General features: G+C 46.4%; 23 non-coding genes across 23 annotated transcripts; 7 read left to right on the top strand and 16 right to left on the bottom strand.

The window, feature by feature from the left end:
* Nucleotides 1-4,280: 4,280 nt before the first annotated feature.
* Nucleotides 4,281-4,353, bottom strand: Trnaf-gaa. Its single transcript has one exon. It is a non-coding gene; the product is annotated as a tRNA-Phe (tRNA).
* A 496-nt stretch (nt 4,354-4,849) lies between these two features.
* On the top strand, nt 4,850-4,921 carry Trnap-agg. Its single transcript has one exon. It is a non-coding gene; the product is annotated as a tRNA-Pro (tRNA).
* A 344-nt stretch (nt 4,922-5,265) lies between these two features.
* Trnae-uuc lies at nt 5,266-5,337 on the bottom strand. Its single transcript has one exon. It is a non-coding gene; the product is annotated as a tRNA-Glu (tRNA).
* Nucleotides 5,338-5,354: 17 nt separating this feature from the next.
* Nucleotides 5,355-5,427, bottom strand: Trnaf-gaa. The gene has a single exon. It is a non-coding gene; the product is annotated as a tRNA-Phe (tRNA).
* Nucleotides 5,428-5,933: 506 nt separating this feature from the next.
* Trnap-agg lies at nt 5,934-6,005 on the top strand. The gene has a single exon. It is a non-coding gene; the product is annotated as a tRNA-Pro (tRNA).
* Nucleotides 6,006-10,884: 4,879 nt separating this feature from the next.
* Nucleotides 10,885-10,956, bottom strand: Trnae-uuc. Its single transcript has one exon. It is a non-coding gene; the product is annotated as a tRNA-Glu (tRNA).
* Nucleotides 10,957-10,973: 17 nt separating this feature from the next.
* On the bottom strand, nt 10,974-11,046 carry Trnaf-gaa. The gene has a single exon. It is a non-coding gene; the product is annotated as a tRNA-Phe (tRNA).
* Nucleotides 11,047-11,552: 506 nt separating this feature from the next.
* Trnap-agg lies at nt 11,553-11,624 on the top strand. Its single transcript has one exon. It is a non-coding gene; the product is annotated as a tRNA-Pro (tRNA).
* Nucleotides 11,625-11,968: 344 nt separating this feature from the next.
* Trnae-uuc lies at nt 11,969-12,040 on the bottom strand. Its single transcript has one exon. It is a non-coding gene; the product is annotated as a tRNA-Glu (tRNA).
* Nucleotides 12,041-16,840: 4,800 nt separating this feature from the next.
* On the bottom strand, nt 16,841-16,913 carry Trnaf-gaa. The gene has a single exon. It is a non-coding gene; the product is annotated as a tRNA-Phe (tRNA).
* Nucleotides 16,914-17,419: 506 nt separating this feature from the next.
* Trnap-agg lies at nt 17,420-17,491 on the top strand. The gene has a single exon. It is a non-coding gene; the product is annotated as a tRNA-Pro (tRNA).
* Nucleotides 17,492-17,835: 344 nt separating this feature from the next.
* Trnae-uuc lies at nt 17,836-17,907 on the bottom strand. Its single transcript has one exon. It is a non-coding gene; the product is annotated as a tRNA-Glu (tRNA).
* Nucleotides 17,908-17,924: 17 nt separating this feature from the next.
* On the bottom strand, nt 17,925-17,997 carry Trnaf-gaa. Its single transcript has one exon. It is a non-coding gene; the product is annotated as a tRNA-Phe (tRNA).
* A 506-nt stretch (nt 17,998-18,503) lies between these two features.
* Nucleotides 18,504-18,575, top strand: Trnap-agg. The gene has a single exon. It is a non-coding gene; the product is annotated as a tRNA-Pro (tRNA).
* A 344-nt stretch (nt 18,576-18,919) lies between these two features.
* Nucleotides 18,920-19,001, bottom strand: Trnae-uuc. The gene has a single exon. It is a non-coding gene; the product is annotated as a tRNA-Glu (tRNA).
* Nucleotides 19,002-19,018: 17 nt separating this feature from the next.
* Nucleotides 19,019-19,091, bottom strand: Trnaf-gaa. The gene has a single exon. It is a non-coding gene; the product is annotated as a tRNA-Phe (tRNA).
* A 506-nt stretch (nt 19,092-19,597) lies between these two features.
* On the top strand, nt 19,598-19,669 carry Trnap-agg. Its single transcript has one exon. It is a non-coding gene; the product is annotated as a tRNA-Pro (tRNA).
* Nucleotides 19,670-20,013: 344 nt separating this feature from the next.
* Nucleotides 20,014-20,085, bottom strand: Trnae-uuc. Its single transcript has one exon. It is a non-coding gene; the product is annotated as a tRNA-Glu (tRNA).
* Nucleotides 20,086-20,102: 17 nt separating this feature from the next.
* Nucleotides 20,103-20,175, bottom strand: Trnaf-gaa. The gene has a single exon. It is a non-coding gene; the product is annotated as a tRNA-Phe (tRNA).
* Nucleotides 20,176-24,921: 4,746 nt separating this feature from the next.
* Nucleotides 24,922-24,994, bottom strand: Trnaf-gaa. Its single transcript has one exon. It is a non-coding gene; the product is annotated as a tRNA-Phe (tRNA).
* Nucleotides 24,995-25,500: 506 nt separating this feature from the next.
* Nucleotides 25,501-25,572, top strand: Trnas-aga. Its single transcript has one exon. It is a non-coding gene; the product is annotated as a tRNA-Ser (tRNA).
* Nucleotides 25,573-25,916: 344 nt separating this feature from the next.
* On the bottom strand, nt 25,917-25,988 carry Trnae-uuc. The gene has a single exon. It is a non-coding gene; the product is annotated as a tRNA-Glu (tRNA).
* Nucleotides 25,989-26,005: 17 nt separating this feature from the next.
* On the bottom strand, nt 26,006-26,078 carry Trnaf-gaa. Its single transcript has one exon. It is a non-coding gene; the product is annotated as a tRNA-Phe (tRNA).
* Between the last annotated feature and the right edge of the window lie 1,172 nt (nt 26,079-27,250).

Genomic DNA, 27,250 nt, shown 5'->3' with positions numbered 1-27,250 from the left:
TTTCTTCGGTTTCTATTTTTTTTATTCTTTACAAAATTATTTAATTTTTAATTTTTAGTACTTAAAACATCTATTTTTCTATTTTTTTCTTTCTTTCTTAAATTTCTAAATTCCTCTCTTTCTATATTTTTTTAGAATTTTCTCTTCAGATTTTTAATGGTTTTTTTTTAAATTTTTCTAACAATATTTTACCGATTTTTTCTTTATTTGTTTGTTTTTAGTCAATAAGAATTACTGTTTTATTCTTTCATATGTAAGTGGGCCCAGGGTAGCAATGGCAGAGGTAGGAGCATCTAGTAGAAATGCTACTAGAGTAAGACTCCATGGGACAATCATTAAAATCCCAGTTCCTCTGCCAATTATTTTAAAATGTGGGGAGAAATCCTGTCAAGGTGAGCGAGGTAGCGGTCCCTGGTCTGGGGATCGCAAGAGACAATTGGTGGAGACACACATAAAAGAAAGACATTCTAGGAGAGGGGTTCAATACACCACCCAGCATGTCTGCCTTGGCTGTAAAAAGGAATTTAATTCGTTTATTTCAGCCGGCAGACATGCAAGACCTTGTACTGAGTCCCTTTCCTCCAGTATTCTCCGCCAATCCCTCGAACTAACCATTGCATCTGCAATGGATGGTTCGCAGGGGTCTCCTAATCCCGCTCACTCTTCTCTCCCCACGTTTTCCCCTTCCAGAATTGAAGGGGACAAAATCATTTTAAAATACCCTGGTAAACCCACGAAGTGTCCTAGGTGTGAGTGGACTACCTTGGCAACTAACACCAGAGCCATGGGTAGTATCCACAGACACCTAGAGACAGCCCACACACTCCGACTAGTTAAATATTGGGAATGCGGAGTGTGTGGATTTGCTGGAGATGGCCCTACACTAAAAGGACATTACCAAAGGTTACATTCTAATAACAACCCATCACCCTCCATCCGATTTGCTGGGATATCCAGTATGGATGGCTCAAACCGTGACTCTTCTGCTGCAGTGATCTCTCTAGAGGATGTTACTGCAACAGAAGACGAGCGTGATGAGCTATCCGTGGTGGAAATCCCAGCGATCGAGGAATCCCCTGGTAATGTCCTATCTCCAGCAAATTTTACCGCTAGCCCTATTTTAGATCTTGGGAGGGAGTTCGCCTCCTCTTTTAATACACAAAATTTTAGTTGGCTTTATGAACTCCCCCACAAGAAAATACTAGCCCCACAATTTTATCACAAGAGATTTTAGACCCTTCACCTAACCCCGAGACCTTATCCTTTGTCCCCAGTCAGCACAGCAATCGAGGACGTAGTCACCACAGCTCAGAAGAGCAGAGTCAAAGAGACGACGATTTTGTCAGTCTCTGGGTTCCTGCCTTCTTGAGCTGTGAGACTCTACATGACCTAGACGATGTCCTCGAACGTTGCACAGCTGACTGGCTCCCTAAAGCACAAATTTTACAAGACCCTAGCCCTGAACAACCCCGAGGAAACCCTGACAAAAGAAAAAGAAACCAAAACCGGCAGATGCAGAAGGCCCGGCGACATATCAAGCAAAAGGCGTACGAGGCGAGGAAGATTCAGCGGCTCTTCAACATTTACCCAAGAAGAGCCGTTCGACAGGTGCTCGAAGACCGTTTACCCTCCTACGATGGTACTGTACAAGCTGCGGAGGAATATCTCAAGAGGACTTACAACCGATTGAGACCATCTCCGCAGCAGTGCCAAAGTGCGAGGGAACTCTACGACACCTGCGACTGGTCCCAACCTTCAGAGGACCAGATGAACTTCCTTAATCGTGCGCCAACCCAACAAGAGCTTGAAGCTAAGCTCCGCCGGGCTACCAACACATCACCAGGGGTTGATGGCCTAGAATACCGTCATCTTAGAGCCATCGACCCCAACTGCATTCTGCTGGAAACAGTTTGTAAAATGGTTTGGAAGCTAGGGGTTCCTAATTGTTGGAAGACATCGCGAACTGTCCCCATTTTCAAGAAAGGGGACACTAGCGACTATTCCAACTTTAGACCAATATCCCTTCTTCCTACCATTTACAAACTGTTCTCGGGAGTGATCAGCCAGAGAATAACGCAAGTCGCTTCAGACCTTGGCTGGTTATCTCCCGAGCAAAAGGGTTTCCTCCCGGGGGTCCATGGTATTCAGGAACATACACAGCTCTTACAGACGGTTGTCGAGGAGACAAAGACCAAACGAAAGCACATGTCTATTGCATGGCTGGACATGTGCAACGCGTTTGGATCTGTGCCTCACGCCGTTCTGAATGAGCTGTTCACATCACTTCCAATACCAGAGGACCTCCGGCGCATCCTGGTGGACATATATTCGGGAAATCGGATGGATTTTGCCGTTGGGAAAGAATCCATCCGCATTTTCCCGACAGCAGGTGTTCGCCAGGGTGACGCTCTTAGTTCCCCTATTTTTAACCTGGCTTCCGAACCCCTCGTCAGGGCCGGAAAGTCCAATATTAACCCCGGATTTTTAATATTTGGCTCACTCGTGAAAACCACGGCATATGCTGACGACATTGCCGTGGTTACAAATTCTCCCTCCGAGCTCCAAAACATTTTAAACGTTTTTACCCTCACCGCAAACACCTTGGGGCTGCAATTTAATGCCGGGAAGTGTGCTTGCCTGGTCTTCGACAAAGGCAAGCCGTCTGACGCCCAGTGCCGAATTGGTGATCAATTAATTCGGTGCTTGGGTCCAGACGACCAAGAAACATATCTTGGTACACCGATCGGAGGAAAATTGCGGTTCCGACCACCAACTGACCTTATCCCTAACCTCGACAAGATTGCCGCCTCCCACCTCGCACCATGGCAAAAACTTGAAATCTTCCGTAGCCACCTTCTTCCCTCCCTTTCCCATCACCTCGCTTCGGGTCGGGTCCTGAAAGACTGTCTTACCCAACTGGACACTGAGTGTAGGAAGTTTCTAGGCCTAATTTGCAACCTTCCCAATCACGCAACGGTCCCGTTTTTCTACGCGGACCGGCGGGTTGGGGGCCTAGGAACATGCCGCCTCACTGATGATGCCGATATCTGGACCATCGCCAGGGCTGCTCAGCTCCTCACTTGTAGAGACCCTACAGTGAGGAACATATGCCGAGAGCAGCTCCATGACACCATCCGGCGAGGGTTCAGAAACGAGCATCCAGGAGTGTTGCCAGTTGGGGAATATCTTTCGGGATCCGTGGATGGGGGGCTCTACAGACTGAGGTACGCGGAGGCAGGGTCCAATCTTTGGACTCTTGCCCGCCAAGCTGCCAAACGACTGGGAGTGCGGATTGATGTATCCGGCGACGAAAATCTAAGAATTGTCGCCGATGACGTCTCCGTAAGCCCAGTCAAGGCAGTCCGCGGACTTCGGAAAGTAGCTCGGCAGCGCTATACCAGGGACCTAATTTCCGACAAGAGCCACCAGGGAGTAGTTGCCACTGGCCTCTCCCTGGAAGACAAGTCGAAAGACATGGCTCGCCTGGTATCCTGCCGTACGCCCCTCTCCTTCCGCGACTGGAGATATCTTCACAGGGCCCGGCTCGACATCCTTCCTCTTCGGGGGCACTCGTGGTTCTGCTCACAGGAGCAAGATACGAGTTGCCGCCGATGCGGAAAGGAAAACGAGACCGGGTTTCATGTGCTTAACCACTGTGAAGAAGGTCTCCAGCTCGCCACCAAGAGGCACAACACCATCCAAGATCTCTTGGAATCGCTGCTAGTCAAGCAGGGACACGACGTCACGATCAACAATGCCATCCCCGGGCAAAGGTTAAGACCGGATGTTGAATTTCAACTATCCGGTTCCCGGGTGATGGTTGACGTCGTGGTCTGCTATGACCAACCAGGGAGTATGGAGAATGCCTACCAGCGGAAATATGATAAATATTCTTCGCATGGGAGGATTCTCCCCCTGGTTGTCGGGTCTCTTGGATCATGGTACCCCAGGAACGACGAAATCCGTTCGATTCTCGGAATCAACGGAAGATCCTGGGGTGCCTTCCGATTCAAGGCCCGATTGGCAGCGATCCAGGGATCAATGGATATGGTGTGTGCCCATTTCCATCATGGTGCACCAAACCCCGAAGCTGAGGATATCCCCCCTTTTCCCGTAGAAACTCCCTACCCAGTAGATTAGTAGATTCTTTCCCTCATATTTTATTTATGTAATTTTAGTAATATTTTAAAATGCACCTACCTCATACATGTTTATTCCCCTTCCGGAAACCCCTCCATAAACTAGCCACTAGACCATATGGGATGTTATCAGCCCTTGGTTGCCGAAACCCGGGATCGAACCAGGGACCTTTAGATCTTCAGTCTAACGCTCTCCCAACTGAGCTATTTCGGCACATTACGTTAACACTCAGGCCGTGTGGAATCCAGCAAAATGATAAAGTTTTTGTCACACCTGATTCCAATAACCATCACTTCGGCTTAGTTTAGAAACTTGCAAACATCAACCAAGTCTTTCCAGGACTGGCGGTTGGTTAGTTGATGTTAAATTTTTGTAACCTTATTGGTCTAGTAGTGCGATTCTTGCTGACATGTGTTTTTCCGGAGCTCCCAACCATTTTTGCAAATCACCATGCCTCGGGCTTGTTGTTTTTGTGTCATAACTTTGTTCTTTTCGCTCGTTTACCGCTGTCAAATAATTGTCTTTGTTGTCACACCCCTTTCTTTAATCTATTTCCTCCAGCATGGGTAGGTTTTGTGTACACTCGATGGCAGTGACCGACCCTTCACTTACTACCTCAGCATAGTTTACAAAGTTTGAAACATTCATCAAGCCTCATCAGGACTGGGGTTTTCTTCTTCCAATTTGTTAAAGTGGTATGTTTGTGTGCGGCTCATTGGTCTAGTAGTATGATTCTCGCTTAGGGTGCGAGAGGTCCCGGGTTCAATTCCCGGATGAGCCCACAGTGAGCGTTGTACTCGGGGATGTAGCTCAGATGGTAGAGCGCTCGCTTAGCATGCGAGAAGTACGGGGATCGATACCCTGCATATCCAGCCGTTTCACCCACTCAAGTTGTTCACCCATTAGTGAACTATTTAAATAGTTATGGCTTCTGGCTGCAACAAAGCCGCAAAAGTGTTCTCAAACTGAAACTCAAACAGTGACGGCAATTTTTCGTCAAATCTCCGTCTAAGACTGTACACCGATGACTGATTATCGATAACTTGCCAAAGCAGAGAATTTTTCTATTTTTGATTCAACCAAGCAACAAAAATATGACATTGTAACAATGAACAATTCTAACTGTTCCCATACCGGGAATCGAACCCGAGCCTCCTGGGTGAAAGCCAGGTATCCTAGCCACTAGACCATATGGGATGTTATCAGCCGTTGGTTGCCGAAACCCGGGATCGAACCAGGGACCTTTAGATCTTCAGTCTAACGCTCTCCCAACTGAGCTATTTCGGCACATTACGTTAACACTCAGGCCGTGTGGAATCCAGCAAAATGATAAAGTTTTTGTCACACCTGATTCCAATAACCATCACTTCGGCTTAGTTTAGAAACTTGCAAACATCAACCAAGTCTTTCCAGGACTGGCGGTTGTCACTCTAGGTTAGTTGATGTTAAATTTTTGTAACCTTATTGGTCTAGTAGTGCGATTCTTGCTGACATGTGTTTTTCCGGAGCTCCCAACCATTTTTGCAAATCACCATGCCTCGGGCTTGTTGTTTTTGTGTCATAACTTTGTTCTTTTCGCTCGTTTACCGCTGTCAAATAATTGTCTTTGTTGTCACACCCCTTTCTTTAATCTATTTCCTCCAGCATGGGTAGGTTTTGTGTACACTCGATGGCAGTGACCGACCCTTCACTTACTACCTCAGCATAGTTTACAAAGTTTGAAACATTCATCAAGCCTCATCAGGACTGGGGGTTTTCTTCTTCCAATTTGTTAAAGTGGTATGTTTGTGTGCGGATCATTGGTCTAGTAGTATGATTCTCGCTTAGGGTGCGAGAGGTCCCGGGTTCAATTCCCGGATGAGCCCACAGTGAGCGTTGTACTCGGGGATGTAGCTCAGATGGTAGAGCGCTCGCTTAGCATGCGAGAAGTACGGGGATCGATACCCTGCATCTCCAGCCGTTTCACCCACTCAAGTTGTTCACCCATTAGTGAACTATTTAAATAGTTATGGCTTCTGGCTGCAACAAAGCCGCAAAAGTGTTCTCAAACTGAAACTCAAACAGTGACGGCAATTTTTCGTCAAATCTCCGTCTAAGACTGTACACCGATGACTGATTGCATGTAAATCGCTCGACCTTAACTTATAGTGTTGACACTTGTATTTAGCCCTTTCAACGCAAACAAAAACAAAAGAATAACGATATGGTCCGCCTCAGGACCTCAACGCCCCCTTTATCCTCAGACGCTTTTCGGCTCTTACGCAAAACGGTCATGCCGTCAGATAGTTCGACTTCGTCATCTTCGGAAAGTGATTCTTCAGTCTCTCGCCGTTCTCGTCGTTCAAAACGAGAGCGTCGTCCAGCCCAAGATCGGCCGGATCGTTCTCGCAGCCCACGTCGCGGATCTCGAGCTCCAGACGAGGCAGAACAGGAGAGGTTGGAGCGTGAACGGAGGGAACGGTCTAGAGAAAGGTTGGAGCGAATCGTGGAAGAAGATCGTTTAAGGAGAGAGCAGTCAGAAGAACGGCGAGCTCAACAAGATCAGCCAGGAGATAGGCAGCCAGTTCAGCCGCCGGGTCAAGAATCGAAGCAGTTCAAATTCACGGTTGCCAGGAAGAGAATGAAAGTCTTCAGGAACTGGATGACAACCTCTTTAAGCGCGCCGGAAGCCAGAAATCTTCGTGGTAGTTTGATTCCGAGTTTCCCTAACTCTGGTTTTGATTTAGTTTGTCCCCAGGTAGACTCTTCTTTTTCGCGCCGCTTCAAAGACATTAAAACTCCAGAGATGTCCAAGGCGGAGGCTACGGAAAGGTCCCTGAAAGCTGAACACTACAAAATTTTGGATGTAGCGCGTCCGCTTTTATTCCTGAGAGAAAAAATTGCGGAATCCGCAGATTTGAAAGATTCTCCATTGGCAGAAGCAGCGGATACGGCCCTGCGTCTCTGGGGCCACACGTTTCACAATGTGACTACCAACCGACGGGAAAACTTGCTGAAAGTTTCGGATCCGAAATTTCTCTCCTTGTTGAAGGAGCCCCACCGTTTCAAGCCGCGGGAGTGCGCTTCGCTTTTTGGTCGACACTTCATCAAGAACATGGTGAAGGAGGCAACAGACGACCAAACTCTTAGAAGCATTAGTAGCAGCCATGGCTCGTCATCAAGGCCTAGAGCGGGCAGCAGCGGTTATCGTGGCTCCTCAAGATCTCATCATGGAGGAAATTTCGGTCAAGGAGGCTATAGCAACGGCTATAACGGCGGATCATCCGGCACCTTTAACAGGAGCAGAGGAAACCACTCAATCAGGTCGGAAAATTTATCTTTACATAATTATTCCTTAGATTCTCCGCCCATTGTGGGAGGTAGATTAAGACGTTTTGTTGATTCCTGGAAATGTTTGTCGAGTGATCCATGGATCGTACAAAGCATCAGTCAGGGTGTAAAGTTAGAGTTTTTGGCGAGCCCGTTTCAAGCTCGTAACCAAAGCAACATGGAAATGGGGGAGAGTCAATGGGCGCTCTGTAATCAAGAAATTCAGGATCTTGTAAGAAAAGAAGCTATTGAGCCGGTTGAAGAATCGGAGCAATGTTTTGTCAGTGGGGTGTTTATTATTCCCAAAAAATCGGGTGGGTTTAGGCCGATAGTAAACTTGAAAGCTTTAAATAAATTTGTCTGTTCCCCTCATTTTAAGATGGAAGGGGTTAGTTCTTTACAAGAGATCATTCGTCCCGACGATTTTTTTACAAAAATTGATCTGAAGGACGCATATCTTACCGTGCCTCTTCACCAAGAAGACAGAAAGTTTATTCAAATCAGGTGGGGGGGGGCAACTTTTCCTATTCAAAACGCTAGCCTTCGGTCTGACATCCGCCCCCTTTTTATTTACTAAAATTCTTAAACCTATTGTGACCTTCCTACGGTCCCAAGGTTTTCGTCTTGTCATCTATTTAGACGACATTTTGCTATTAAATTCTTGCAAAAAGGAGGCGGAGCGGGAAATTTTGTTTGCCACGGAGCTTTTAGAAAAATGTGGTTTTGTGATAAATGTAGAGAAATCTATCGGCACCCCCCACCAAGTAATCGAATTCCTGGGGTTAATTGTAGACTCGCGTAACCTGTCGCTTTCCTTACGCACGGAAAAAGTTGACGAAATCATTCGTCTGTGTCAAAATTTGTTGTCGAAAAGTTCCGCTCCTTTACGGAAGATTGCTCAAGTCCTCGGTCTTTTTGCTTGGGCGATCAAGGCCGTTCCTTTTGCCCAGTCCCATTATAGAGATTTGCAGAGGCTCTATATTGATGGTTGCGTCCGGTTCGAAAATGATTTAAATTCTTTGGTTTTATTAGACAACGGCTCTAAAATCAATTTGTCCTGGTGGGTTGCTAATTTGATTAAATGTAACGGAAAGCCAATGTTGGCGGTGGATCCCGATCTGACCATCTATTCGGATGCATCAAACTCAGGGTGGGGTGGCGTGCTTAATGGGGTCTCGACAAGGGGCCCTTGGACGGAAGTAGATAGGCTGAGGCATATCAATGAATTAGAGCTTCTCGCGGCATTATACTCTCTCAAAGCCTTCACTAGTCAATTGGAGGGAATTTCTATTCGTTTAATGATGGATAACTCCACGGCCGTTTGTTATGTAAACAAAGCTGGAGGGACGCGTTCGAAAAGTCTTAACGATATAGCGGCGGACATTATGTGTTGGTGCGAGAGTAGAAAAATTTCGGTCCACGCAGTTCATCTCCCTGGAATATTGAATTCTCTCGCAGATCTGCAATCCAGATGGAAACGGGAGTCCAGCGACTGGAAGCTCAAGATGTCCATCTTTTCCCAGCTGTCGGAACTGTGGGCACCGGAAGTGGATTTATTTGCATCCCATTGGAACCGGCAAGTGGCGCGGTTTATGAGCTGGAAACCCCAGCCGGAATCGGTGGCGTTGGACGCTTTCACTCAGAATTGGAAGAATCTGAAAGGATACGCGTTTCCCCCGTTCAATCTGATCCACCGATGCTTGATCAAGATCAGGAGGGACAGAGCGGACGTGCTGATGGTAACCCCAGTGTGGCCGTCCCAGCCGTGGTGGCCAACGATTTTGGAGCTGTCCTGTCGGCCGGTCCGCATTTTGAAACCGAGCGAGGACCTGTTGCTGGACGCGACGGGCACCGGCCACCCACTCCTAGTGCGAGGGTCCCTCCTGTTGGCCGCATGGACCTTATCAGGCGACGATATGAAAACCGAGGCCTTTCGGAAGGAGTGGTGCAATTACTCCTGGCCAGCAATCGCGAAACCACATCAGCTACTTACAAAAGTGCCTGGAACGTTTGGTTCCATTGGTGCTCTAAGAGGAGTGAAAATCCCTTGTCTCCTACTCTAAATTTGATTTTGAAATTTTTATCGGATCTTTTCGAAGAAGGTAAAGCGTACAGGTCAATAAATGTGTATCGGTCAATGTTGTCCGGTACGCTGGAAAAGATAGAGGGCTGGGATGTAGGTAAACACCCTCTGGTTGTCAAACTGATGCAAGGAATTTTTAATTCTTCCCCTCCCAAACCAAAGTATACTGGGTTTTGGAGCACAGATACAGTTTTGGATTATATCGAGTCGCTAGGCCCCGATAGCGGGTTGAGCCTAGCAGTTTTATCAAAGAAATTAGTAATTTTGTTGGCTCTCACTTCCTTGTTTAGGGTCTCGGAAATTGCATCTATTGATTTTTCGTCTATGGTTTTCTCAGGGCCGGCAGTGAAGTTCGCCTTGTCAAAGCTCAGAAAGTCGCAGACACCTAGCTCAGCAGGAGCGATCTTCTCCTTAAAAAAGCTCACGGTTTTGTCAAACGTCTGTCCAGTCTCGTGTCTTGATTATTATTGTAAAGAAACACGCAAGTTCAGGAAGGATTCTAACTCTAATCTCATGTTAAGTATTAAATCCCCCACGCTCCGATCGGCGCTTCAACGGTGGCCAGATGGATCAAAGATTTTCTGGGCGACGCAGGAATTGACACGTCAATCTATACAGCGCATTCCACCCGTGGGGCGGCCGCATCTAAGGCGGTGGCGACGGGTTTATCAATCGAAACAATTTTGCGTTCGGGCAACTGGTCGTCCGAAAGCGTATTCGCCAAGCATTACAGTCGGCCAATCGAGAAAGAAAGCGTGGCTAGCCAAGTGCTAGGTGGTGCCAGTGGTTTGTCTGGTTAACGTGCTTTGAAGTCACTATAAGTTAAGGTCGAGCGATTTACATGCAATTAGTAAATTGCTCGAGGTCGCGAAGCGACCGAAGAGCAGTTATGATTGTATGTATAATAAAGCGAGACCTTAACTTAGGTTAAGGTACCCCCCCAACCCGCTCCTAACTTTATTAATCGTTTTTCTTCATTCCTTTCAGAGGAAGAGGATTTGGCAGTAACCAACAGAAAAGGTGAAGAGTTGGCCTACTCTTTCGGATCAGCGGCCCTGAGAAGATTTCCCGAGCCTTAAAGGTCTGAGGATAAAGGGGGCGTTGAGGTCCTGAGGCGGACCATATCGTTATTCTTTTGTTTTTGTTTGCGTTGAAAGGGCTAAATACAAGTGTCAACACTATAAGTTAAGGTCTCGCTTTATTATACATACAATCATAACTGCTCTTCGGTCGCTTCGCGACCTCGAGCAATTTACTAATTATCGATAACTTGCCAAAGCAGAGAATTTTTCTATTTTTGATTCAACCAAGCAACAAAAATATGACATTGTAACAATGAACAATTCTAACTGTTCCCATACCGGGAATCGAACCCGAGCCTCCTGGGTGAAAGCCAGGTATCCTAGCCACTAGACCATATGGGATGTTATCAGCCGTTGGTTGCCGAAACCCGGGATCGAACCAGGGACCTTTAGATCTTCAGTCTAACGCTCTCCCAACTGAGCTACTTCGGCACATAACGTTAACCCTCAGGCCGTGTGGAATCCAGCAAAATGATAAAGTTTTTGTCACACCTGATTCCAATAACCATCACTTCGGCTTAGTTTAGAAACTTGCAAACATCAACCAAGTCTTTCCAGGACTGGCGGTTGTCACTCTAGGTTAGTTGATGTTAAATTTTTGTAACCTTATTGGTCTAGTAGTGCGATTCTTGCTGACATGTGTTTTTCCGGAGCTCCCAACCATTTTTGCAAATCACCATGCCTCGGGCTTGTTGTTTTTGTGTCATAACTTTGTTCTTTTCGCTCGTTTACCGCTGTCAAATAATTGTCTTTGTTGTCACACCCCTTTCTTTAATCAATTTCCTCCAGCATGGGTAGGTTTTGTGTACACTCGATGGCAGTGACCGACCCTTCACTTACTACCTCAGCATAGTTTACAAAGTTTGAAACATTCATCAAGCCTCATCAGGACTGGGGGTTTTCTTCTTCCAATTTGTTAAAGTGGTATGTTTGTGTGCGGCTCATTGGTCTAGTAGTATGATTCTCGCTTAGGGTGCGAGAGGTCCCGGGTTCAATTCCCGGATGAGCCCACAGTGAGCATTGTACTCGGGGATGTAGCTCAGATGGTAGAGCGCTCGCTTAGCATGCGAGAAGTACGGGGATCGATACCCTGCATCTCCAGCCGTTTCACCCACTCAAGTTGTTCACCCATTAGTGAACTATTTAAATAGTTATGGCTTCTGGCTGCAACAAAGCCGCAAAAGTGTTCTCAAACTGAAACTCAAACAGTGACGGCAACTTTTCTTCAAATCTCCGTCTAAGACTGTACACCGATGACTGATTATCGATAACTTGCCAAAGCAGAGAATTTTTCTATTTTTGATTCAACCAAGCAACAAAAATATGACATTGTAACAATGAACAATTCTAACTGTTCCCATACCGGGAATCGAACCCGAGCCTCCTGGGTGAAAGCCAGGTATCCTAGCCACTAGACCATATGGGATGTTATCAGCCGTTCGTTGCCGAAACCCGGGATCGAACCAGGGACCTTTAGATTTTCAGTCTAACGCTCTCCCACTGGTTTTCGGCACATTACGTTAACACTCAGGTTTCTTCGTCGTTTCACTGAGGTTTCTTCTGCTAGACTTCGTGGAGAGCAGACGTGTTTTTAAAGAGCTCCGGTTTTTATTGATGAAGTGTTTTAGCTCCTTGTATTATTTTTACATTTTATCCATTGACATCCAAAAATCCCTTAAAAACATTCTTATGCTTTAACCAAAACAAATATTGAATTTTAATACATATATTTCTTTAATTTTAATACTCCATAGAATTTATTTATTTATTCTTTTCATCCTTGATTTTTTTTTTCTCATTTGATTCCACACTTTCTTCGGTTTTTAAATTTTTTTTTATTCTTCACAAAATTTTTTTCTTATTTTATTCCACAATTTCCTCGGTTTAAATTTATTTTATATATATTTTTTTAAATTCTTCACTCAAGTTTTTTTTATTCCACAATTTCTTCTGTTTTAATTTTTTTTATTCTTCACAAAATTATTTTATTTTTAATTTTTATTACTTAAAGCGTCAATTTTGCTATTTTTTTTCCTCTTTCTTAAATTTCTATAAATCCTTTCTTTTTATATTTATTTAGAATTTTCTCTCCAGATTTTTAATGGTTTATTTTTTATATTTCTAACAATATTTTACCGATTTTTTCTTTACTTCTTTGGTTTTAGTCAATAAGAATTACTGTTTTATTCTTTCATATGTAAGTGGGCCCAGGGTAGGAATGGCAGAGGTAGGAGCATCTAGTAGAAATCCTACTAGAGTAAGACTCCATGGGACTATAATTAAAATCCCAGTTCCTCTGCCAAACATTTTAAAATGTGGGGAGAAATCCTGTCAAGGTGAGCGAGGTAGCGGTCCCTGGTCTGGGGATCGCAAGAGGCAATTGGCGGAGACACACATAAAAGAAAGACATTCTAGGAGAGGGGTTCAGTACACCACCCAGTATGTCTGCCTTGGCTGTAAAAAGGAATTTAATTCGTTTATTTCAGCCGGCAGACATGCAAGACCTTGTACTGAGTCCCTTTCCTCCAGTATTCTCCGCCAATCCCTCGAACTAACCATTGCATCTGCAATGGATGGTTCTGCAGGGGTCTCCTAATCCCGCTCACTCTTCTCTCCCCACGTTTTCCCCTTCCAGAATTGAAGGGGACAAAATCATTTTAAAATACCCTGGGAAACCCACGAAGTGTCCTAGGTGTGAGTGGACTACCTTGGCAACTAACACCAGAGCCATGGGTAGTATCCACAGACACCTAGAGACAGCCCACACACTCCGACTACTTAAATATTGGGAATGCGGAGTGTGTGGATTTGCTGGAGATGGCCCTACACTAAAAGGACATTACCAAAGGTTACATTCTAATAACAACCCATCACCCTCCATCCGATTTGCTGGGATATCCAGTATGGATGGCTCCAACCGTGACTCTTCTGCTGCAGTGATCTCTCTAGAGGATGTTACTGCAACAGAAGACGAGCGTGATGAGCTATCCGTGGTGGAAATCCCAGCGATCGAGGAATCCCTTGGTAATGTCCTATCCCCAGCAAATTTTACCGCTAGCCCTATTTTAGATCTTGGGAGGGAGTTCGCCTCCTCTTTTAATACACAAAATTTTAGTTGGCTTTATGAACTCCCCCCACAAGAAAATACTAGCCCCACAATTTTATCACAAGAGATTTTAGACCCTTCACCTAACCCCGAGACCTTAACCTTTGTCCCCAGTCAGCAAAGCAATCGAGGACGTAGTCATAACAGCTCAGAAGAGCAGAGCCAAAGAGACGACGATTTTGTCAGTCTCTGGGTTCCTGCCTTCTTGAGCTGTGAGACCCTACATGACCTAAACGACGTCCTCGAACGTTGCACAGCTGACTGGCTCCCTAAAGCACAAATTTTACAAGACCCTAGCCCTGAACAACCCCGAGGAAACCCTGAAAAAAGAAAAAGAAACCAAAACCGGCAGATGCAGAAGGCCCGGCGACATATCAAGCAAAAGGCGTACGAGGCGAGGAAGATTCAGCGGCTCTTCAACATTTACCCAAGAAGAGCCGTTCGAGAGGTGCTCGAAGACCGTTCACCCTCCTACGATGGTACTGTACAAGCTGCGGAGGAATATCTCAAGAGGACTTACAACCGATTGAGACCATCTCCGCAGCAGTGCCAAAGTGCGAGGGAACTCTACGACACCTGCGACTGGTCCCAACCTTCAGAGGACCAGATGAACTTCCTTAATCGTGCGCCAACCCAACAAGAGCTTGAAGCTAAGCTTCGCCGGGCTACCAACACATCACCAGGGGTTGATGGCCTAGAATACCGTCATCTTAGGGCCATCGACCCCAACTGCATTCTGCTGGAAACAGTTTGTAATATGGTTTGGAAGCTAGGGATTCCTAATTGTTGGAAGACATCGCGAACTGTCCCCATTTTCAAGAAAGGGGACACTAGCGACTATTCCAACTTTAGACCAATATCCCTTCTTCCTACCATTTACAAACTGTTCTCGGGAGTGATCAGCCAGAGAATAACGGAAGTCGCTTCAGACCTTGGCTGGTTATCTCCCGAGCAAAAGGGTTTCCTCCCGGGGGTCCATGGTATTCAGGAACATACACAGCTCTTACAGACGGTTGTCGAGGAGACAAAGACCAAACGAAAGCACATGTCTATAGCATGGCTGGACATGTGCAACGCGTTTGGATCTGTGCCTCACGCCGTTCTGAATGAGCTGTTCACATCACTTCCAATACCAGAGGACCTCCGGCGCATCCTGGTGGACATATATTCGGAAAATCGGATGGATTTTGCCGTTGGGAAAGAATCAATCCGCATTTTCCGACAGCAGGTGTTCGCCAGGGTGACGCTCTTAGTTCCCCTATTTTTAACCTGGCTTCCGAGCCCCTCGTCAGGGCCGGAAAGTCCAATATTAACCCCGGATTTTTATTATTTGGCTCGCTCGAGAAAACCACGGCATATGCTGACGACATTGCCGTGGTTACAAATTCTCCCTCCGAGCTCCAAAACATTTTAAACGTTTTTACCCTCACCGCAAACACCTTGGGGCTGCAATTTAATGCCGGGAAGTGTGCTTGCCTGGTCTTCGACAAAGGCAAGCCGTCTGACGCCCAGTGCCGAATTGGTGATCAATTAATTCGGTGCTTGGGTCCAGACGACCAAGAAACATATCTTGGTACACCGATCGGAGGAAAATTGCGGTTCCGACCACCAACTGACCTTATCCCTAACCTCGACAAGATTGCCGCCTCCCACCTCGCACCATGGCAAAAACTTGAAATCTTCCGTAGCCACCTTCTTCCCTCCCTTTCCCATCACCTCGCTTCGGGTCGGGTCCTGAAAGACTGCCTTACCCAACTGGACACTGAGTGCAGGAAGTTTCTAGGCCTTATTTGCAACCTACCCAATCACGCAACGGTCCCGTTTTTCTACGCGGACCGGCGGGTTGGGGGCCTAGGAACATGCCGCCTCACTGATGATGCCGATATCTGGACCATCGCCAGGGCTGCTCAGCTCCTCACTTGTAGAGACCCTACAGTGAGGAACATATGCCGAGAGCAGCTCCATGACACCATCCGGCGAGGGTTCAGAAACGAGCATCCAGGAGTGTTGCCAGTTGGGGAATATCTTTCGGGATCCGTGGATGGGGGGCTCTACAGACTGAGGTACGCGGAGGCAGGGTCCAATCTTTGGACTCTTGCCCGCCAAGCTGCCAAACGACTGGGAGTGCGGATTGATGTATCCGGCGACGAAAATCTAAGAATTGTCGCCGATGACGTCTCCGTAAGCCCAGTCAAGGCAGTCCGCGGACTTCGGAAAGTAGCTCGGCAGCGCTATACCAGGGACCTAATTTCCGACAAGAGCCACCAGGGAGTAGTTGCCACTGGCCTCTCCCTGGAAGACAAGTCGAAAGACATGGCTCGCCTGGTATCCTGCCGTACGCCCCTCTCCTTCCGAGACTGGAGATATCTTCACAGGGCCCGGCTCGACATCCTTCCTCTTCGGGGGCACTCGTGGTTTTGCTCACAGGAGCAAGATACGAGTTGCCGCCGATGCGGAAAGGAAAACGAGACCGGGTTTCATGTGCTTAACCACTGTGAAGAAGGTCTCCAGCTCGCCACCAAGAGGCACAACACCATCCAAGATCTCTTGGAGTCGCTGCTAGTCAAGCAGGGACACGACGTCACGATCAACAATGCCATCCCCGGGCAAAGGTTAAGACCGGATGTTGAATTTCAACTATCCGGTTCCCGGGTGATGGTCGACGTCGTGGTCTGCTATGACCAACCAGGGAGTATGGAGAATGCCTACCAGCGGAAATATGATAAATATTCTTCGCATGGGAGGATTCTCCCCCTGGTTGTCGGGTCTCTTGGATCATGGTACCCCAGGAACGACGAAATCCGTTCGATTCTTGGAATCAACGGAAGATCCTGGGGTGCCTTCCGATTCAAGGCCCGATTAGCAGCGATCCAGGGATCAATGGATATGGTGTGTGCCCATTTCCATCATGGTGCACCAAACCCCGAAGCTGAGGATAACCCCCCCTCTTCCCGTAGAAACTCCCTACCCAGTAGATTAGTAGACTCTTCCCCATTTATTTTATTTATGTAATTTTAGTAATATTTTTAAATGCACCCAACCCATACATGTTTATTCCCCTTCCGGAAACCCCTCCATAAACTAGCCACTAGACCATATGGGATGTTATCAGCCGTTGGTTGCCGAAACCCGGGATCGAACCAGGGACCTTTAGATCTTCAGTCTAACGCTCTCCCAACTGAGCTATTTCGGCACATTACGTTAACACTCAGGCCGTGTGGAATCCAGCAAAATGATAAAGTTTTTGTCACACCTGATTCCAATAACCATCACTTCGGCTTAGTTTAGAAACTTGCAAACATCAACCAAGTCTTTCCAGGACTGGCGGTTGTCACTCTAGGTTAGTTGATGTTAAATTTTTGTAACCTTATTGGTCTAGTAGTGCGATTCTTGCTGACATGTGTTTTTCCGGAGCTCCCAACCATTTTTGCAAATCACCATGCCTCGGGCTTGTTGTTTTTGTGTCATAACTTTGTTCTTTTCGCTCGTTTACCGCTGTCAAATAATTGTCTTTGTTGTCACACCCCTTTCTTTAATCTATTTCCTCCAGCATGGGTAGGTTTTGTGTACACTCGATGGCAGTGACCGACCCTTCACTTACTACCTCAGCATAGTTTACAAAGTTTGAAACATTCATCAAGCCTCATCAGGACTGGGGTTTTTCTTCTTCCAATTTGTTAAAGTGGTATGTTTGTGTGCGGCTCATTGGTCTAGTAGTATGATTCTCGCTTAGGGTGCGAGAGGTCCCGGGTTCAATTCCCGGATGAGCCCACAGTGAGCGTTGTACTCGGGGATGTAGCTCAGATGGTAGAGCGCTCGCTTAGCATGCGAGAAGTACGGGGATCGATACCCTGCATCTCCAGCCGTTTCACCCACTCAAGTTGTTCACCCATTAGTGAACTATTTAAATAGTTATGGCTTCTGGCTGCAACAAAGCCGCAAAAGTGTTCTCAAACTGAAACTCAAACAGTGACGGCAATTTTTCGTCAAATCTCCGTCTAAGACTGTACACCGATGACTGATTATCGATAACTTGCCAAAGCAGAGAATTTTTCTATTTTTGATTCAACCAAGCAACAAAAATATGACATTGTAACAATGAACAATTCTAACTGTTCCCATACCGGGAATCGAACCCGAGCCTCCTGGGTGAAAGCCAGGTATCCTAGCCACTAGACCATATGGGATGTTATCAGCCGTTGGTTGCCGAAACCCGGGATCGAACCAGGGACCTTTAGATCTTCAGTCTAACGCTCTCCCAACTGAGCTATTTCGGCACATTACGTTAACACTCAGGCCGTGTGGAATCCAGCAAAATGATAAAGTTTTTGTCACACCTGATTCCAATAACCATCACTTCGGCTTAGTTTAGAAACTTGCAAACATCAACCAAGTCTTTCCAGGACTGGCGGTTGTCACTCTAGGTTAGTTGATGTTAAATTTTTGTAACCTTATTGGTCTAGTAGTGCGATTCTTGCTGACATGTGTTTTTCCGGAGCTCCCAACCATTTTTGCAAATCACCATGCCTCGGGCTTGTTGTTTTTGTGTCATAACTTTGTTCTTTTCGCTCGTTTACCGCTGTCAAATAATTGTCTTTGTTGTCACACCCCTTTCTTTAATCTATTTCCTCCAGCATGGGTAGGTTTTGTGTACACTCGATGGCAGTGACCGACCCTTCACTTACTACCTCAGCATAGTTTACAAAGTTTGAAACATTCATCAAGCCTCATCAGGACTGGGGGTTTTCTTCTTCCAATTTGTTAAAGTGGTATGTTTGTGTGCGGCTCATTGGTCTAGTAGTATGATTCTCGCTTAGGGTGCGAGAGGTCCCGGGTTCAATTCCCGGATGAGCCCACAGTGAGCGTTGTACTCGGGGATGTAGCTCAGATGGTAGAGCGCTCGCTTAGCATGCGAGAAGTACGGGGATCGATACCCTGCATCTCCAGCCGTTTCACCCACTCAAGTTGTTCACCCATTAGTGAACTATTTAAATAGTTATGGCTTCTGGCTGCAACAAAGCCGCAAAAGTGTTCTCAAACTGAAACTCAAACAGTGACGGCAATTTTTCGTCAAATCTCCGTCTAAGACTGTACACCGATGACTGATTATCGATAACTTGCCAAAGCAGAGAATTTTTCTATTTTTGATTCAACCAAGCAACAAAAATATGACATTGTAACAATGAACAATTCTAACTGTTCCCATACCGGGAATCGAACCCGAGCCTCCTGGGTGAAAGCCAGGTATCCTAGCCACTCCTTGCCACTAGACCATATGGGATGTTATCAGCCGTTGGTTGCCGAAACCCGGGATCGAACCAGGGACCTTTAGATCTTCAGTCTAACGCTCTCCCAACTGAGCTATTTCGGCACATTACGTTAACACTCAGGCCGTGTGGAATCCAGCAAAATGATAAAGTTTTTGTCACACCTGATTCCAATAACCATCACTTCGGCTTAGTTTAGAAACTTGCAAACATCAACCAAGTCTTTCCAGGACTGGCGGTTGTCACTCTAGGTTAGTTGATGTTAAATTTTTGTAACCTTATTGGTCTAGTAGTGCGATTCTTGCTGACATGTGTTTTTCCGGAGCTCCCAACCATTTTTGCAAATCACCATGCCTCGGGCTTGTTGTTTTTGTGTCATAACTTTGTTCTTTTCGCTCGTTTACCGCTGTCAAATAATTGTCTTTGTTGTCACACCCCTTTCTTTAATCTATTTCCTCCAGCATGGGTAGGTTTTGTGTACACTCGATGGCAGTGACCGACCCTTCACTTACTACCTCAGCATAGTTTACAAAGTTTGAAACATTCATCAAGCCTCATCAGGACTGGGGGTTTTCTTCTTCCAATTTGTTAAAGTGGTATGTTTGTGTGCGGCTCATTGGTCTAGTAGTATGATTCTCGCTTAGGGTGCGAGAGGTCCCGGGTTCAATTCCCGGATGAGCCCACAGTGAGCGTTGTACTCGGGGATGTAGCTCAGATGGTAGAGCGCTCGCTTAGCATGCGAGAAGTACGGGGATCGATACCCTGCATCTCCAGCCGTTTCACCCACTCAAGTTGTTCACCCATTAGTGAACTATTTAAATAGTTATGGCTTCTGGCTGCAACAAAGCCGCAAAAGTGTTCTCAAACTGAAACTCAAACAGTGACGGCAATTTTTCGTCAAATCTCCGTCTAAGACTGTACACCGATGACTGATTATCGATAACTTGCCAAAGCAGAGAATTTTTCTATTTTTGATTCAACCAAGCAACAAAAATATGACATTGTAACAATGAACAATTCTAACTGTTCCCATACAGGGAATCGAACCCGAGCCTCCTGGGTGAAAGCCAGGTATCCTAGCCACTAGACCATATGGGATGTTATCAGCCGTTGGTTGCCGAAACCCGGGATCGAACCAGGGACCTTTAGATCTTCAGTCTAACGCTCTCCCAACTGAGCTATTTCGGCACATTACGTTAACACTCAGGCCGTGTGGAATCCAGCAAAATGATAAAGTTTTTGTCACACCTGATTCCAATAATGACTTGATAATTTGATCCTCCTTCTGCTAGACTTCGTGGAGAGCAGACCTGTTTTTAAAGAGCTCCGATTTTTATTGATGAAGTGTTTTAGCTCCTTGTATTATTTTTACATTTTATCCATTGACATCCAAAAATACCTTAAAAACATTCTTATGCTTAAACCAAAACAAATATTGAATTTTAATGCATATTTTTCTTTGATTTTAATACTCCATAGAATTTATTTATTTATTCTTTTCATCCTTGATTTTTTTTTTCTCAAATTTGATTCCACACTTTCTTCGGTTTTTAAAATTTTTTTTTTCTTATTTTATTCCACAATTTCCTCGGTTTAAATTTATTTTATATATTTTTTTTTATTCTTACCTCAAGTTTTTTTATTCCACAATTTCTTCTGTTTTAATTTTTTTTATTCTTTACAAAATTATTTTATTTTTAATTTTTATTACTTAAAGCGTCAATTTTGCTATTTTTTTTCCTCTTTCTTAAATTTCTATAAATCCTTTCTTTTCATATTTATTTAGAATTTACTCTACAGATTTTTATTGGTTTAGTTTTTATTTTTCTAACAATATTTGACCGATTTTTTCTTTACTTCTTTGGTTTTAGTTAATAAGAATTACTGTTTTATTCTTTCATATGTAAGTCGGCCCAGGGTAGCAATGGCAGAGGTAGGAGCATCTAGTAGAAATGCTACTAGAGTAAGACTCCATGGGACAATCATTAAAATCCCAGTTCCTCTGCCAAACATTTTAAAATGTGGGGAGAAATCCTGTCAAGGTGAGCGAGGTAGCGGTCCCTGGTCTGGGGATCGCAAGAGACAATTGGCGGAGACACACATAAAAGAAAGACATTCTAGGAGAGGGGTTCAGTACACCACCCAGTATGTCTGCCTTGGCTGTAAAAAGGAATTTAATTCGTTTATTTCAGCCGGCAGACATGCAAGACCTTGTACTGAGTCCCTTTCCTCCAGTATTCTCCGCCAATCCCTCGAACTAACCATTGCATCTGCAATGGATGGTTCTGCAGGGGTCTCCTAATCCCGCTCACTCTTCTCTCCCCACGTTTTCCCCTTCCAGAATTGAAGGGGACAAAATCATTTTAAAATACCCTGGGAAACCCACGAAGTGTCCTAGGTGTGAGTGGACTACCTTGGCAACTAACACCAGAGCCATGGGTAGTATCCACAGACACCTAGAGACAGCCCACACACTCCGACTAGTTAAATATTGGGAATGCGGAGTGTGTGGATTTGCTGGAGATGGCCCTACACTAAAAGGACATTACCAAAGGTTACATTCTAATAACAACCCATCACCCTCCATCCGATTTGCTGGGATATCCAGTATGGATGGCTCCAACCGTGACTCTTCTGCTGCAGTGATCTCTCTAGAGGATGTTACTGCAACAGAAGACGAGCGTGATGAGCTATCCGTGGTGGAAATCCCAGCGATCGAGGAATCCCTTGGTAATGTCCTATCTCCAGCAAATTTTACCGCTAGCCCTATTTTAGATCTTGGGAGGGAGTTCGCCTCCTCTTTTAATACACAAAATTTTAGTTGGCTTTATGAACTCCCCCACAAGAAAATACTAGCCCCACAATTTTATTACAAGAGATTTTAGACCCTTCACCTAACCCCGAGACCTTAACCTTTGTCCCCAGTCAGCAAAGCAATCGAGGACGTAGTCATAACAGCTCAGAAGAGCAGAGCCAAAGAGACGACGATTTTGTCAGTCTCTGGGTTCCTGCCTTCTTGAGCTGTGAGACCCTACATGACCTAGACGACGTCCTCGAACGTTGCACAGCTGACTGGCTCCCTAAAGCACAAATTTTACAAGACCCTAGCCCTGAACAACCCCGAGGAAACCCTGAAAAAAGAAAAAGAAACCAAAACCGGCAGATGCAGAAGGCCCGGCGACATATCAAGCAAAAGGCGTACGAGGCGAGGAAGATTCAGCGGCTCTTCAACATTTACCCAAGAAGAGCCGTTCGAGAGGTGCTCGAAGACCGTTCACCCTCCTACGATGGTACTGTACAAGCTGCGGAGGAATATCTCAAGAGGACTTACAACCGATTGAGACCATCTCCGCAGCAGTGCCAAAGTGCGAGGGAACTCTACGACACCTGCGACTGGTCCCAACCTTCAGAGGACCAGATGAACTTCCTTAATCGTGCGCCAACCCAACAAGAGCTTGAAGCTAAGCTTCGCCGGGCTACCAACACATCACCAGGGGTTGATGGCCTAGAATACCGTCATCTTAGAGCCATCGACCCCAACTGCATTCTGCTTGGAAACAGTTTGTAAAATGGTTTGGAAGCTAGGGGTTCCTAATTGTTGGAAGACATCGCGAACTGTCCCCATTTTCAAGAAAGGGGACACTAGCGACTATTCCAACTTTAGACCAATATCCCTTCTTCCTACCATTTACAAACTGTTCTCGGGAGTGATCAGCCAGAGAATAACGCAAGTCGCTTCAGACCTTGGCTGGTTATCTCCCGAGCAAAAGGGTTTCCTCCCGGGGGTCCATGGTATTCAGGAACATACACAGCTCTTACAGACGGTTGTCGAGGAGACAAAGACCAAACGAAAGCACATGTCTATAGCATGGCTGGACATGTGCAACGCGTTTGGATCTGTGCCTCACGCCGTTCTGAATGAGCTGTTCACATCACTTCCAATACCAGAGGACCTCCGGCGCATCCTGGTGGACATATATTCGGGAAATCGGATGGATTTTGCCGTTGGGAAAGAATCCATCCGCATTTTCCCGACAGCAGGTGTTCGCCAGGGTGACGCTCTTAGTTCCCCTATTTTTAACCTGGCTTCCGAGCCCCTCGTCAGGGCCGGAAAGTCCAATATTAACCCCGGATTTTTATTATTTGGCTCGCTCGTGAAAACCACGGCATATGCTGACGACATTGCCGTGGTTACAAATTCTCCCTCCGAGCTCCAAAACATTTTAAACGTTTTTACCCTCACCGCAAACACCTTGGGGCTGCAATTTAATGCCGGGAAGTGTGCTTGCCTGGTCTTCGACAAAGGCAAGCCGTCTGACGCCCAGTGCCGAATTGGTGATCAATTTATTCGGTGCTTGGGTCCAGACGACCAAGAAACATATCTTGGTACACCGATCGGAGGAAAATTGCGGTTCCGACCACCAACTGACCTTATCCCTAACCTCGACAAGATTGCCGCCTCCCACCTCGCACCATGGCAAAAACTTGAAATCTTCCGTAGCCACCTTCTTCCCTCCCTTTCCCATCACCTCGCTTCGGGTCGGGTCCTGAAAGACTGTCTTAACCCAACTGGACACTGAGTGTAGGAAGTTTCTAGGCCTTATTTGCAACCTTCCCAATCACGCAACGGTCCCGTTTTTCTACGCGGACCGGCGGGTTGGGGGCCTAGGAACATGCCGCCTCACTGATGATGCCGATATCTGGACCATCGCCAGGGCTTGCTCAGCTCCTCACTTGTAGAGACCCTACAGTGAGGAACATATGCCGAGAGCAGCTCCATGACACCATCCGGCGAGGGTTCAGAAACGAGCATCCAGGAGTGTTGCCAGTTGGGGAATATCTTTCGGGATCCGTGGATGGGGGGCTCTACAGACTGAGGTACGCGGAGGCAGGGTCCAATCTTTGGACTCTTGCCCGCCAAGCTGCCAAACGACTGGGAGTGCGGATTGATGTATCCGGCGACGAAAATCTAAGAATTGTCGCCGATGACGTCTCCGTAAGCCCAGTCAAGGCAGTCCGCGGACTTCGGAAAGTAGCTCGGCAGCGCTATACCAGGGACCTAATTTCCGACAAGAGCCACCAGGGAGTAGTTGCCACTGGCCTCTCCCTGGAAGACAAGTCGAAAGACATGGCTCGCCTGGTATCCTGCCGTACGCCCCTCTCCTTCCGCGACTGGAGATATCTTCACAGGGCCCGGCTCGACATCCTTCCTCTTCGGGGGCACTCGTGGTTTTGCTCACAGGAGCAAGATACGAGTTGCCGCCGATGCGGAAAGGAAAACGAGACCGGGTTTCATGTGCTTAACCACTGTGAAGAAGGTCTCCAGCTCGCCACCAAGAGGCACAACACCATCCAAGATCTCTTGGAATCGCTGCTAGTCAAGCAGGGACACGACGTCACGATCAACAATGCCATCCCCGGGCAAAGGTTAAGACCGGATGTTGAATTTCAACTATCCGGTTCCCGGGTGATGGTTGACGTCGTGGTCTGCTATGACCAACCAGGGAGTATGGAGAATGCCTACCAGCGGAAATATGATAAATATTCTTCGCATGGGAGGATTCTCCCCCTGGTTGTCGGGTCTCTTGGATCATGGTACCCCAGGAACGACGAAATCCGTTCGATTCTCGGAATCAACGGAAGATCCTGGGGTGCCTTCCGATTCAAGGCCCGATTGGCAGCGATCCAGGGATCAATGGATATGGTGTGTGCCCATTTCCATCATGGTGCACCAAACCCCGAAGCTGAGGATATCCCCCCTTTTCCCGTAGAAACTCCCTACCCAGTAGATTAGTAGATTCTTTCCCTCATATTTTATTTATGTAATTTTTGTAATATTTTAAAATGCACCTACCTCATACATGTTTATTCCCCTTCCGGAAACCCCTCCATAAACTAGCCACTAGACCATATGGGATGTTATCAGCCGTTGGTTGCCGAAACCCGGGATCGAACCAGGGACCTTTAGATCTTCAGTCTAACGCTCTCCCAACTGAGCTATTTCGGCACATTACGTTAACACTCAGGCCGTGTGGAATCCAGCAAAATGATAAAGTTTTTGTCACACCTGATTCCAATAACCATCACTTCGGCTTAGTTTAGAAACTTGCAAACATCAACCAAGTCTTTCCAGGACTGGCGGTTGTCACTCTAGGTTAGTTGATGTTAAATTTTTGTAACCTTATTGGTCTAGTAGTGCGATTCTTGCTGACATGTGTTTTTCCGGAGCTCCCAACCATTTTTGCAAATCACCATGCCTCGGGCTTGTTGTTTTTGTGTCATAACTTTGTTCTTTTCGCTCGTTTACCGCTGTCAAATAATTGTCTTTGTTGTCACACCCCTTTCTTTAATCTATTTCCTCCAGCATGGGTAGGTTTTGTGTACACTCGATGGCAGTGACCGACCCTTCACTTACTACCTCAGCATAGTTTACAAAGTTTGAAACATTCATCAAGACTCATCAGGACTGGGGGTTTTTTTCTTCCAATTTGTTAAAGTGGTATGTTTGTGTGCGGCTCATTGGTCTAGTAGTATGATTCTCGCTTAGAGTGCGAGATGTCCCGGGTTCAATTCCCGGATGAGCCCACAGTGAGCGTTGTACTCGGGGATGTAGCTCAGATGGTAGAGCGCTCGCTTAGCATGCGAGAAGTACGGGGATCGATAACCTGCATCTCCAGCCTTTTCACCCACTCAAGTTGTTCACCCATTAGTGAACTATTTAAATAGTTATGGCTTCTGGCTGCAACAAAGCCGCAAAAGTGTTCTCAAACTGAAACTCAAACAGTGACGGCAATTTTTCGTCAAATCTCCGTCTAAGACTGTACACCGATGACTGATTATCGATAACTTGCCAAAGCAGAGAATTTTTCTATTTTTGATTCAACCAAGCAACAAAAATATGACATTGTAACAATGAACAATTCTAACTGTTCCCATACCGGGAATCGAACCCGAGCCTCCTGGGTGAAAGCCAGGTATCCTAGCCACTAGACCATATGGGATGTTATCAGCTGTTGGTTGCCGAAACCCGGGATCGAACCAGGGACCTTTAGATCTTCAGTCTAACGCTCTCCCAACTGAGCTATTTCGGCACATTACGTTAACACTCAGGCCGTGTGGAATCCAGCAAAATGATAAAGTTTTTGTCACACCTGATTCCAATAACCATCACTTCGGCTTAGTTTAGAAACTTGCAAACATCAACCAAGTCTTTCCAGGACTGGCGGTTGTCACTCTAGGTTAGTTGATGTTAAATTTTTGTAACCTTATTGGTCTAGTAGTGCGATTCTTGCTGACATGTGTTTTTCCGGAGCTCCCAACCATTTTTGCAAATCACCATGCCTCGGGCTTGTTGTTTTTGTGTCATAACTTTGTTCTTTTCGCTCGTTTACCTACCTCGTCCCTACACTAAAAGGGCATTACCAGAGATTGCACTCAGCACCACAGCAATCACCCTCCATCCGGTCGCCACGGTTTTTCAACGCGGATACCTCTGTTCGGGATTCTTCTGTGGTAGCGACCTTCCAAGAGGAGATCGCTGTCACAGAAGATGAGCGTCAAGAGTTATCCGTGATGGGAATGCCGGCGATCGAAGAGGAGGGGCCTGGTAATGCCCAATCTCCAGCAAATTTTACCCAAAGCCCCATTTTAATTCTTGAGAGGGAGTTCACCGCATCTTTTAATACACAAAATTTTAGTTGGCTCTACGAACTCCCTCTACAAGAAATTTCTTATCCACCTCCTGTAGCTCCGGAAGGGCCACAACCCGATCCCCTTCAAGAGACCCAACTCTTTTCCCCCAGTCAGCAAAATGTTCGAGGATGCAGCCAAGACAGCTCAGAAGAGCAAAGCCAAAGAGGCAGCGATTTCGCTTGTCTCTGGGTACCTGCTTTTCTGAGCTGCGAGACTCTTCTTGATCTCGAAGGCGTCCTTGAACGTTGCACTGCTGACTGGCTCCTCAAAGCACAGATTTTAGAAGACCCTAGCCCTGAAAAACCCCGAGGAAACCCTAATGGTAGAAAAAGAAACCAAAACCGGCAGATGCAGAAGGCCCGGTGACAGATCAAGCTCAAGGCCTACGAAGCGAGGAAGATTCAACGGCTTTTCAATATCTACCCAAGAAGAGCCGTTCGAGAGGTGCTCGGAGATCGTTCACCCTCGTACGATGGCACTGTTGAAGCTGCGGAGGAATACCTCGAGAGGACTTACCACCGCTCGAGTCTACCTTCGCAGCAGTGCCAGAGTGCGAGGGTACTCTACGACA

Source organism: Daphnia magna, linkage group LG10 (assembly GCF_020631705.1).
Source record: "Daphnia magna isolate NIES linkage group LG10, ASM2063170v1.1, whole genome shotgun sequence".
Classification (NCBI taxonomy): Eukaryota; Metazoa; Arthropoda; class Branchiopoda; order Diplostraca; family Daphniidae; genus Daphnia; species Daphnia magna.
Note: the sequence above shows the minus strand (reverse complement) of the source record. Positions and strands in the feature narration are given on the sequence as shown.